Genomic DNA, 12,760 nt, shown 5'->3' with positions numbered 1-12,760 from the left:
TTTAGGTGACTGTGACTTAACCCGATTGCACAGAGGGAAAACTTCACTTCTTCGTTCACTCTTTGACAATTTGGCACTTCTGCCTATGCTATTCCGTTTGGGAGTTGAGCAGTTTCTGATTATTTTATTCTTAACTTTAACTTTGAAGCTTGATGGCTAAATAATTTGATGCTGCCATTAGGGATTGCTTTATGGTTCAGATTGCATATAGACCCCTATGTCTGAACCATCTCCTTCCATTCCCCTATGCTGAAGAAGACCAAACAGATGCCCAACTGATGAAGAAAATTGCAGCTTGCGAATCCATATTGAGGAGAGGTATAACAAAATGCTATTGTCTTGTAATAAATTATTATAGTTGTTGTATGTACCAACTGCTATTTGTTAGAGCCATAGTTAGATGTTTTCCAAATAAGTTTTGACTAAGACTGTCTTTCATGAAGCCCAAATATGCTATTCTAATCAGAAGGCTAGATAGGGAGACACTGGTGATGCTGACAATTTATTAACTGAAAGAACGTGCAGTTTGTTCATTCGCTGAAACTAAATGTATGCTATATGTAATGCACAGTTATTCCTGTTATTGGTTTGTACCGTGATCCTAGAGCAGAGGTCTTCAAACTGGGGGGCGGGCCCCCCTTGGGGGGCCTCAAGTGATCCCAGGGGGGGCGCCAAACTCTGTCCAAAAGAAATATTATACAGATAACATGCCTTTGTTTTAAGCAGAAGCATGTTATTGTGGTTTTAAAAAGGTAACAGTACTTAACTGCAATGTTTAAATAGCTTTAGATCTATTTAAACATTGCCATCTTTCTAAAATAATTGTGAAAAATACTGAGGGGGGGCCCAATGATTTTTATTTTTCAACTGGGGGGGCGCGGCATTAGAAAGTTTGAAGACCACTGTCCTAGAGTGTTTGACGAATAACGTATTAATCAAATTGAGATTCTTTAGAAGATTTGGTCAACCAGTGATATTTGTGTATGCTTATCATCTGATTTTGAGATTGAGTTACGTGAGTTTAGCTTTGTTAATCTACGGAAATAAGCTTTCTAACTTTTACTAAATGGTGTGGTTATTCATGACCAAATGGGTCATGGTGAGTGAAGATTATTGAATCCTGAGATATTTGTTGATGTTCATTAATTATGCTAATATATCTGCTTTGAGTTTATGGACTTATGGTGGAATTACCCTAAGCATAGTCAAAAGGTTCATCGACCTGTAACGCGTCCTTTTATCTATTAACATATAAAGACCAAATAAGGGCTGACTCACTAACAGAAATGGTAGCAGAGTAGGATGGTTAGTCTCCTTTGGGGATCTGTCATATAGTCCTTTGTGAGGTTACATCTCCTTAAGAGACTATCATAAAGTTCCCCTTACTTTCTTTAAGAGAACATCGTAAAGTCTTATTTTCCCTCTAGAAATAATAAGAGAGTAAAAAGAAATGCTCCATAAGAGCACATAATGTCCTTTTCTCCAAAATTGATAGCAGAGTAGACATAAGTTCCTTTTTCCTTAGAAGTGGTACAAGAGTTGATGGGTAATGTCCTTATGATATCAAATTAATTCACAGATTTGGTAAAGGTTAGGATTTTCAGATTTGATGATACAAGGTGGAAAGAAAATGTGTCCCTAAGAACCTACTATGACTTTCCCAAATCCTTGGAGGTTGCCAATGCCTGTTTGAAGATGTTTGCGGCATTCTAGTGATAGATTAAGTGTAATAGGTTTTGTGCTTGCACAGTACAAGCAAATCACAGGTGAATTGTGATGTTTGTGAGGGTTTTGGGAGTTTGCGTGCTCTAAATGAAGTTGTTGAAAGAGTTTGCGTACTCCGAAGTGTGAGAGAAGGGAAGTCGTAGAAGTTCACATGTGTGGGGCGCTTTGTGCTAAACAAATTGTCCATGTGATTGTTGGTATGTGGGCCCTGCGTGGTCTAAGACTCTGGAGTATTGAAAGTTGTATGAGACACTTGGTTTATGTTGTAATTTGTCGGTCTTAATAGGTCAATTTGGTGTGGTTGACAAACTCGAGAGTGCGTGTTCAGAGAGTGATAGGTTTTCGACCAAGGTTTGGTGAGTCCTGTGTGCACCAGGAGGATTCAGTGATTGGTTGAGAGTGAAATTTGCAGGTTGAATTTTGCTTCCGAGTCAGGGAAACTGACATAGAAGGAGTTGCTGTCAGAGCTAATTGCCACAATGAAAAATCAATAAGGTTTTTGAAGTGATTGTGCTATCTACCTATATAAAGCAGACAATTTAGTGTATTGGGTTTTCTACTTAGTGCTCGCAATATTTTTTATAAGTTTTACATGAATCTGAGTTTAGGAGGGCAAGCCGAAGGGCTTTGTCAGCTGGTGTACGTATGAGTGTGATGTCATTTGAGGTGCACCGGGATAGGTTGGTCAGTGAGAAGGGTCAAGAACGGATTGGCTAGCAACCATAAAGCGCAATTGGTTGAGAAGGCAGTCGAAAGGGCTTTTGGGATTGAAAGTAATTTCCTGATTTGATTGAAAGTAGTGTAAATTACAGAAAATGACATTTTTCAAACTTTTAAAAAGTGCCCTGGGGGCGATAGTTTATACCAGCAAGAATAGGAGAAGTTACACTGCCAGAAAGTACATCCACCTATACTGTATTCGAGGAACAGGGTGCTGCACCATGTCTTTGGATTAATCTAGGGTGCAAACAGACAGAGAAAGACGTGAGTTTAGCATTCCCTGTCCATGGAACATTTAATTTGAGGATTTTAGAGAATTTGAGGGGGGTACTATACAATTTGAAACCTCCTCCGAGACCAGCACAGTTCAAGGCCTTAGCCATTTTGGAGCTAGTAGCCAGACAGCACCAGCAATTGAAGTTTGAAAGGAGAATGAAAAAAGCTGAGAAGACTTTAGCTGAGGCAAGATGGGATAGTGAACAGACGTTTTGGAGAACTGAGACCTTACAAGGAATTAAGTTGTTTCCCGCAATTACCCAAGAGAGCGGGAACAAAGCTAGAAAGGGCATTAGAAAGAGGGATTCCTAGCCTTCTGATGACAAAAGGCAGAGATTGACAAACTCAAGAAAGTCTTTGACTCTCAATGAAGATTCAGATGACAATTAGTTCATTTTGCAGCTACTGAGAAATCATCCCCCCCATATGCAGCCCATGAGAAAGGTTCAAGTGCTAGAGTGGATCCTACAGCCCTGACACCAGTTGAGTCCAAACAGAGCCAGATACTGGTTAGCTGAAGCATTCCGAGTACTTCTGAAATTCCAATGCCTATGCCACAGATGGGCATACAGAGAATTTACCCAGATGTGCCAATTGTAAATACTGCAACAAACCTAGTAGTACTGTCAGGGTGGGTTTACCAGAAGCCAACTCTGATCCAGAGAGAGTCCACCCTGAATTTAATGTCCCCAATGCAAACACAGAAAGTTCCAGGATACACCCTGATAACAGGATCTCAGGCAGAAATGTCTCCTGCATTGATGAGCCAAAATACAGGAATAATGTACCTGAGAGAGTCAAATACCAGAACCAGACCAGATGCAGTGTCCGTACCGGTTACCATAGGTTCAGTCATACCCTTGTTTGATCATGGAAATAATGGGAACAATGAGCAGAGAACTCTACATTTGAGCATGGAAAGGGAAAGATTCATTGAGAATGCTAACGTTATGACCCCCATGAGACCGACATTCGATGGATCAGGTCCATTGATTGATTTAGGTTCCTTTTGGACTCCTCCAAATAATCAGGGAAGACTTTAGACATGTCTGAATCCAAGTATGGTGACACCAGAAACCCGAGCTTAACATTACAGCAGGTGCCAGGTGCAAGTGATAATAACATTTCATTACAAGGTTTGACAGCTCAGCAGTTAACTGAATGGTTAGAGAAGTTGAGTAGCACCCAAGATCATTCCAGCAGAGGAAGTGCACTAAACTTGACCAGACTTAGAATAGAAGCAGAAGAACTGATTGAGGGAACAATGGGATTAAACAGAATTGAGTCATACAGAGAAGACAAGGTGTGTTACCTGTGCCAACTGGTTACCAACAAAGTAGAAATAGTACATCAGAAATTAGCAGACTTAGCAGGAAAATACGACATAGAAATTGAGAAAACAAAACACTTAAAGAGGAGTTACAGGTTAGATTTTGACTCAAAAGACTTTGAGAACATGAGAGTACCAGGAACGAAAATTAGAGAATTAGTTCAGAGCATTCAAACATGGGGAACCTTGCATAAGTTGGAAGGCAGATGGGTGAAGAAAAGAGACAAAAGGAAAAGATATTCTGGGAATTTTGCTGTAACTGTGCAGCAAACTGAGGACCCAGTAAAAATATTACCAATGAGTGAAATTCCAGGAGGGAACTTTGTACTTGTCCCTTGGAGCAGAAGTGACATATTGTCTTTTACAAATGACTATCCCAGACTGAGAGAGAAGCCAGTGGAGTTGTACCAGCAAACAGACAGGTTTGTGAAACTCACAAAATGCCTGTGGGAAGATCTGAACACCCTGCTAGAAATGGTGGTTCCAGCTGACTTATGGGTCGAGTGTAAAAGGAGTGTAGATCGGCCAACAAAAGAACCCTTATAGAGACCCAGAAACAGATGCACCATCTCTCTGATGTAATGAAATATTACGATAAAGTGATTGAATTTTGAAAGCAAGAATGTCGCCCAAGTATATTGAGTGGCAGAGAATAGATAAAACAGTCCAGAAAGCAAAGAGTCAGTACATGCTTACTATGAGAGACTGTTGCAAACATTCAAGCATTACAGCGAGACAGAGACAATTGAGACGAAAGACATGATTCATTTTGTGTTATGATTTGTTGAAGGGTTGAGACCTGAAATCAGCCAGATGATTAAGATTAGTTTGATTTGTTAGCAAGCAAAGCCGATTCATTAAGTATTGCAGTATGCAGAGTTCTGTCATGACGAGATTTAATTGAAACAGAGAAAGTTGAAAAATAATGCAATGGTGATGCAGATTAAAGTGATGATACCCTGAAACCAGTCCCAGGATGCTTGTTTCCGGTCCAGGGAGGACCTGGCCTGGCAGTTCGGGCTGGACAGTTCCCAAGAGGAACAGGGTCAAGACTGATTTGCATATGACTGGGTCCAAACTGGGGTGGCATGGTGAGTAAAAGAACGATGGATTAAACCCAGATCTGTGACTGGGGGTGAGTGTTTGCATTGTTCAGCACTCCGTCCATCATCCTTTTGTGTTGCTAAAGTTGCCCTAAGTGAGAAGGTTATGCCCAGACGTGGGTGCTCACTGTGCCACTGGATTTAAGCTAGCCTGGCTGATGAAGGGTGATACCCTGAAACCGGTCCCAGGATGCTTGTTTCCGGTCCAGGGAGGACCTGGCCTGGCAGTTTGGGCTGGGCTGTTCCCATGAGGAACAGGGTCAAGACTGATTTGCACATGACTGGCTCTAAACTGGGGTGGCCTGGTGAGCAAACGAACGATGGATTAAACCCAGATCTGTGACTGGGGGTGAGTGTTTGCATTGTTCAGCACTCCGTCCATCATCCTTTTGTGTTGCTAAAGTTGCCCTTAAAGTGGCACAAGCAGGGATGCAGGAAAGTTTTCCGCAGCAACAACAAGTGAATATGTGGTCACAGAACCAGGCAAAAGGGAGAGGTAGAGGTGGAGTTGGAAATGTGAATCATGGTTCAGATTTAAGTACGGTGGTTGTTCAAGGTGATGTACAAGGAATGAAGAGATTGTTACAATGTCACGCTTGCGGGTGCCTGGACATTGGAAGTGTCCGATGTTAGGTCAGGAAGGTGTTGTTCAACAAACAAATTAAGTAAATTCTTTCTCAAAAGCGAGAGGTCCAAGAATGAGGGGCCAAAATCCGAATTTCCAAAGTAATGTGAACCCGATGCAAAATTTTCAGCCTGCACAACCACTGCAAATGCCATGTTTTCAAATATCCCAGTTAAAGCAAATGCCGCCTCAAGTGAAAACGATACATAGACAACAAATTCAAATACCTCAAGCCCCAATGGAGCAGCAACAGGTGATGTATCCTCAGCAGGTCATGAGTCAAAGGTTTAATCAGAGTAATAACACAGTACACCAATTCCCACTACACAGTGAGGATGAAGTGAATGATGACTGGGTGAGTGAAAGTTCGGATGAAGAGGAATGCGTGTTAGCAGCTTCCTTAGAAGTAGATCAGAAAGGTGCATAAGTGGAGGGAAAGGTGATGGGACACAAAGTCTCATTCTTAGTTGACACAGGAGCTACACACTCTACAGTGAGATCTGCAGAAGTTCCAAACTTGTCCCTTGCAGGGAGAACAGTACAGATTGTAGGAGTCCCCAATCAGTATTTAACAAATCCCACTACAAAACCAGTTCTGGGTAAAATTGGCAATTTTGAGGTATTACACAAATTTGGAGTTTGTGATTCGAGTCCAGTATCCCTACTGGTAAGGGACTTGGTATGCAAAACTAGATGTTCGATTACTTTCTTGAACGATGGGATTGCCATTCAGACAAACAGTGATGATGAAGAAGACTTGCAGACAGAAAAGGAATGTGAAGCGGTGAATGAAGAGTATCCTCTGTTTATTTATTTCCAGTTTCCAAAGCAAGAGATATTCCTTCTGACTTGCAGGCAACAGTCAAAATGAGAGTGTGGGATTTGACAGGGAAAGACATCAGTCTGATTAAAGGGGCTGAGGCAGTTATAGTCCCAGTCAAGGCAAATGTGATTTTCTCCCAGGTACCCCAATACCACATGACACAGGACACCATTGAAGGAGTTGCTCCTATATTTGCAGAATTTGTGAACCAAGGAGTTTTGAAAGAAGTCAATTTTTAACCAGATCCTGAAAAAGAACCTGGAGTCATTGGAAACGTCTTTCCAATTGATGTTAGTCGAGTACATTGATGACTTGTTAGTCGCGTCCAAGAGGCATGCAAGTACGATACTATTGCCTTACTGAATCACTTAGGGAAAAATGGGTATAAGGTATCCCCAGCCAACTTACAGTATTGTCAGAAAGAAGTGAAATACTTGGGACATCAAATGGAGAAGGAAGCTCGAAGAATTTCCAGAGAGAGGGCTACAGCCATACTGCCGATGAATTCCCTAGCCCCACAGAGAGATGTCAGGATGTTTTTGGGAATGGTGATCTATTGCCGTCAATGGATCCCCAACTTTGCAGCTATTTCAAAGCCATTACAGAAGCTGACTCACAAAGAGGTTACCGATCCCTTAGTGCTAGATCAACCATGTATGAACGCTTTTACTGAATTGGGAGAGAGTTTGTGTCAAGCCCCGGCTTTGGGAATGCCTGATTACATGAAACCCTTTATGTTGTTTTGTCATGAGTATGAGGCGTGTTCTTTGTCTGTCTTGACTCACGTCCATGTTGGTGTAAACCGCCCAGTAGCATATATTTCAGCTACTGTGCTTCTGGTGAAAATGTTCCATTAATAATGAATATTCGCATTTTGACCAAAACATGCCTCTGGACAGAAACAAAGAAATGTGTTTAATTTGAAGTAAAAAACATAGGGCCAGATGTATCAAAGGATTTTACCCATTCTGGGCCTATGGGAAAAAGCTTTCGCACATATGGCCCATAGTTTCCTAAATGTGTTGCTAACAAATATTATTTATTTTAAAAGGGCACAGTATTTTTCTGTCTAACATGTATTCTTCATATCATTAGAAAGGGGTGTGAGTTTTTAGCAGGAGTTCTCTTTTCCTCTCTTACTTCATTTTTCATGGATCTTTTATAGCCTGCAATGCTATTATTCATTTGCAGAAATTTGTGAAAAAACCATTACATTTGATCATGCAATATATATTTATACATTGGCTTATTATTGCTTTTGAGGTCTTATTTTACAGATTTAGAAAAGTTGTTTTATTTAACATTGAAAAAAGGTGAAGGTGTGTTTGGGCAGAGATACAAATCTCTTTGTGTACTTTTATGTTTTTTTGTGAATCGGGCCTTCTGTGTGCACTTATAGGTCCATAATTATACTTTTTGACGCTAAACTGCGCTAATGCAGTTTAGCGTCAAAAAGCATACCACTGGCAAGTGCCATTCCAAGACGCCAGCCGGGTGTCTTATTTATGGAATGGCGCAAACCGGCCCAAAGGGTGGGCTAACGTCATGGAGAATGACTTTAGCCAGGTGGGGGTGGCGGTATGGGAGTAGTGGGTTTAGCGTAAAAAAATGACATTAGGCAGGTTTGAGTAAAAAAAAATGACTCTAACCAGCCTAGCATCATTTTCTGACACTGAACCTGCCATACCGCATGACTCCTGTCTTATAAAAGAAAGGAGTCATGCCCACCACCCCAATGGCCAGCACAGGGGACAAGGGTCCCCTGGGCATGGCCTTTGCACCCAGTGCCATGTATGGGGCCCCATTTCAGGGCCCCCAATGGCACTTAAAAAAAAATAACCAAATACTTACCTGTACTTACCTATACTTACTTGGGATAGGGTCCTCCATCCTCGGCTGTCCCTCTGATGTGGGTGGGGGTGTCTCTGGGACCTGGGGAGGGCAGGTACCTGTGGGCTTATTCCATGGTATTCCACCATGGAAATAGGTCCACAGGTCCCCTAACGCCTGCCCTGACCCAGGCGTTAAATAGTGGCACTAAGCAAGCTTACTGCCATTATTTAGGCCCGCCTCCCTCCCAGGCACCATTTTTGCACTGGAGGATAAATAAGGCGCTAGGGCCTTAGAGTCATTTTTTGCCCAGGAACGCCTACCTTGCATCTCATTGACGCAAGGTAGTTTTCCAGAGGCAGAAAATGACTTTAACTCCAATATTTTGGCGCTAGAGATGTCTAGCACCAAAATATAAATAGGGAGTTAAGCTTGCGTTGAATTAGCGTAAAACAAATCACGCTAATTCAGCGCAAACAGAGTATAAATATGCCCCATAGTTAGTTATGTGTGAGAGCAAGACCAAGATCTGTCATTAAACTATTACTGAGTGGTGTACAAGGTGGACAAAGGTCAGGTTGCGTGGGTTCTGTGTCATAGAAGTCTTTCCAAAGACATGCCTGACTACATTATGACTGTACCCCTCCAGGACCCTCCATGCAACTAGGAAATGCCACTCTTTGAAGGTGCACTGAATGTGTTGTGCCTCATGGCTGGTGAGTATTCAGTCCATCTCCCAGAGGACTCTTCTTAGCGTTACTTACGGAATGCCATGCACACAGTCACTATTGATAAGGTCACATTTATACAACATTTTCTTGCAAATGTTTAAATCTGTGAGAATGAGGACAACCCACCCCAACCCCACCCATAAAGAGCAAGCAGTGGGATTATTCCACTCCTTGCAACAGTTTTTAGAGGCATCCCCTCGCCCTGTAGAAAGGAGTCATTAATGGTCTATCCTTCCATGACAGATGCCACAGGCTACTTGTTATAGTGCAAGAAGCCGAAGAGGGTGTGAAAATGCCCAACATCACGATAGTGCCTTGCACCCTTCATCCAACATGTTTACTCTCAAAAGTCTGTAGAACATGCCTAAGACCCCTGCTAGCATTCTAAAGCAAAGAATAAAGAAAGATGACCTTAAAAGGTCCATCCTCATTTTCTGAATGTCTATCAGAAACACCACAGTTCCCAGAGGGACATAATGTTCTACAGAATACACAGATCATTAAATTTGCGACACATGCTCTGTGTTAGACCTGGCATCTTTAGGGTGGTCTTACCTCAGACTTTTTGCTTTTACCTCCTGTTTTGTTGCTGTATCTTTTTGCTGGCCTTTGAACTCTGAGCACTTTACCACTGCTAATCAGTGCTAAAGTGCATGTGCTTCTCCCCTAAAACATGGTAACATTGGTGTATTCACAATTGGCACATTCAAGTTTACATGTAAGTCTCTTGTACAGTGGTGTACCATATACCCAGGGCCTGTAAATTGAACAAATGGGCCTGCAACACTGACTGTGCAGCCACTTAAGTAGCCCAGTAAACCTGTCTCAGGCCTGCCACTTCGGAGCCTGTGTGTACAGTTTCAGTGCCACGCTAACTTGGCATTTAAAACCTTTTGCCAAGCCTTACAACTCCCCTTTTGTTACATGTAAATCACCCCTAAGGTAGACCCTAGGTAGGCCATAGGGCAGAGTGTCATGTAAGCAGAAGTCAGGACATGTACCTTTAAGCATTTCATGTCCTTGTAATGAAAATTCCAAAGCCATTTTTCATTACTGTGAGCCTGCCCCTCTCATAGGCCAGCATTGGAAATTCCTTATATTATCTTTAAGCTGTAATTCCTGATCTGAGAGGAGTAGCTGCATCATGTTTAGTTCTACTTGTGCATTCCCTTCAGACACCAACAACACAGGATACTCAGCTACATCTGCTTTCATCTGAATACTGGTGGTTCGTCCTGGGGAGGAAGTTGGGAAGGGCTCCCACTTACATCTCACAGGGTAGTGACCAGAGACCTCACACAAAGAGCTCATTACCTTCCACAGGCCGTCTAGAGCTGAGGCTGACCTGAAAGGGGGACCTGTGCACTTCACAAGAATTCTTTTAATTATCTCCAACATCAAAGGTGCTTTCCGGTATGAGTACTGGGCTTCTTGACCCACTACAACAGTACACTTCTGGACTGAAGGAAACTCTGCTGGTATAAAGACTGCTGTGTGCTAGGATCACCACTCTGCCAAATCTGACTTTTTCCACAAACTGCTGCTCTGCCCTGGTATGCTGCCCTGCTGCCTGCTGATCTGTGCCTGGCACCCTAAAGACTCATCTTAGCTTCAGAGTGTCTCCAAGGGCTTGCTGACTTGCCTCCTGTTTTTCCATGAGGTCCCAGGGTCATCAAAGACATCATGCTCCTAGCCTGCACCCCGAGACCAAGACTAGCACTCTGATCTGTAGGAGCGTGGCAGACACATCTTCAGAGTGAGCGTGGAGCCCCACCTCGCACTTTGTGACTCGCGTGAGTCCCTCGTCATTGTTCGATGCTTGCCAGCGGGATTAGCGCTCCCATTCCCTGAGCATTAGAGGAGGAGCTTTCCCCGCTGGGGGCGAGCGTCCAAAGAATAGTGCTTCCCGGCGTGGCCGAAGTGGGTGCCCCTCCTAATCACTCTGACAACCCAGACACCCACCAGTCTCCCCGAGACCCCAACAGCACCTGCAGCTTGCTCTGCTACACCTGCACCACCGAGATGTGCGACAGCACCTCTCACCGTCTCGTAGCTGTGATGTCCCCTGAGCAGTATGGATACTTCTGTTTACCACCAGACCCAAGTGATCTAAAAGGATTTCACTGCACTCCTCGCAGCTGTCCCCACCTCACTTTCAGTTCACCTAATTACTCTGGCTGAACCAAGTTGTCACAAAATGTATTTTTCACTGCGCTCCAGCTGACTAACGCGTTCCTTAATTACCGTAAAGACGAGCCCTGTTTAAGCACTGCTTTTCTGATTGTAATAAAATTGAATATCTTGAGAAATACTCCTTGGAATCATGTTGTTTTTGTTTTAGTTCAATAAGATAACTGCTATCTACTTTTATAAACCTATGTAAAGTCTTTTTGTGGTGTTCGTCCTGTGATTACTGCATGTGTGTTGCATAACTACTTTACACATTGCCTTCTAAGTTAAGCCTGCCTATTCTGAGCAAAGCTACCAGAGAGTGAGCACAGGTTAATTTAGTCTGTGTATCTGACTTGCTCTGACTAGAGTGGTGGGTTCTGCCTGGCTTAGGTGCATAACCTAGCCAACCAAAAACCCAATTTCTAAGACTTTGGTTAGTATCTACAGCACCTGCTGAGTGTCTGTGCGCTTTCCTGCACTTTGCATAACCATCTTTCGTATACTCATTAGCAGAGAGAGAGAGAGAGAGAGAGAGAGAGAGAGAGAGAGAGAGAGAGAGAGAGAGTGTGTGTGTGTGTGTGTGTATGTGTGTGTGTGAGCTCGTCTGACCTTATTTGTCATTTTATCTTAATAGATAAGGGGATGCATTAGAGATTCGATGGGCCTTTTGACTGCACTTACAGTAGTTCCCATAATAGATCACAAATTCAATATCTCACCAATAGTAATCAATCAACAATATCAATACATTTAGAGTCATTGATTATCACACACCATGACCTATTTGGCTATGAATAAATGCACCTTTAGGTATAATTTGAAAGTTTATTTCCCTCTATTAACAATACTAAAATCATGTATATTATTCTCAACACAAGGTGATATACATATAAAAACAACACTGGTTGACCAAACCTCCTAAAGAATCGCAATCTAATCAATGCATTGAGCATCAAACATTCTAAAACCACAATACAAATTGATAGCAAAAATAACTGTAAAGCAGAGATAACATACATTTATATCAGCAACTGAATGACACCAATGAAGTTAATTGCAACCTGTTCATATTTTCTGTGACTCCTTGACTACCCCACGAATTAGCATAGCATGTTTGGACAACATGTAAAACAATTTTGTAAATTTGTAAAACATCTAGCCATTGCGCTATCAAAATTAGCGGTTGGTACCTAGAAACAAAAGACAAAGTTTGCATTAAACAATAGCAGTTCTGTTATACCTCTCCTAAGTGTGGATCGGCAAGCTGCAATTATCTTCATCAGATGGACACCGGTTCTGCCAGCATCAGAAATTGGACTAGGAAGGGAATAGTTTGGTAAGTGGACTCTAAGCAATCCAAGCCATCCTAACCTAAGTCTAAGGACCAGTGTCCAAATCAAAGTCTAAGCAATAAAGTCTCTAGGA

The sequence above is a fragment of the Pleurodeles waltl genome, chromosome 10 (genome assembly GCF_031143425.1).
Source record: "Pleurodeles waltl isolate 20211129_DDA chromosome 10, aPleWal1.hap1.20221129, whole genome shotgun sequence".
NCBI lineage: Eukaryota > Metazoa > Chordata > Amphibia > Caudata > Salamandridae > Pleurodeles > Pleurodeles waltl.
Note: the sequence above shows the minus strand (reverse complement) of the source record.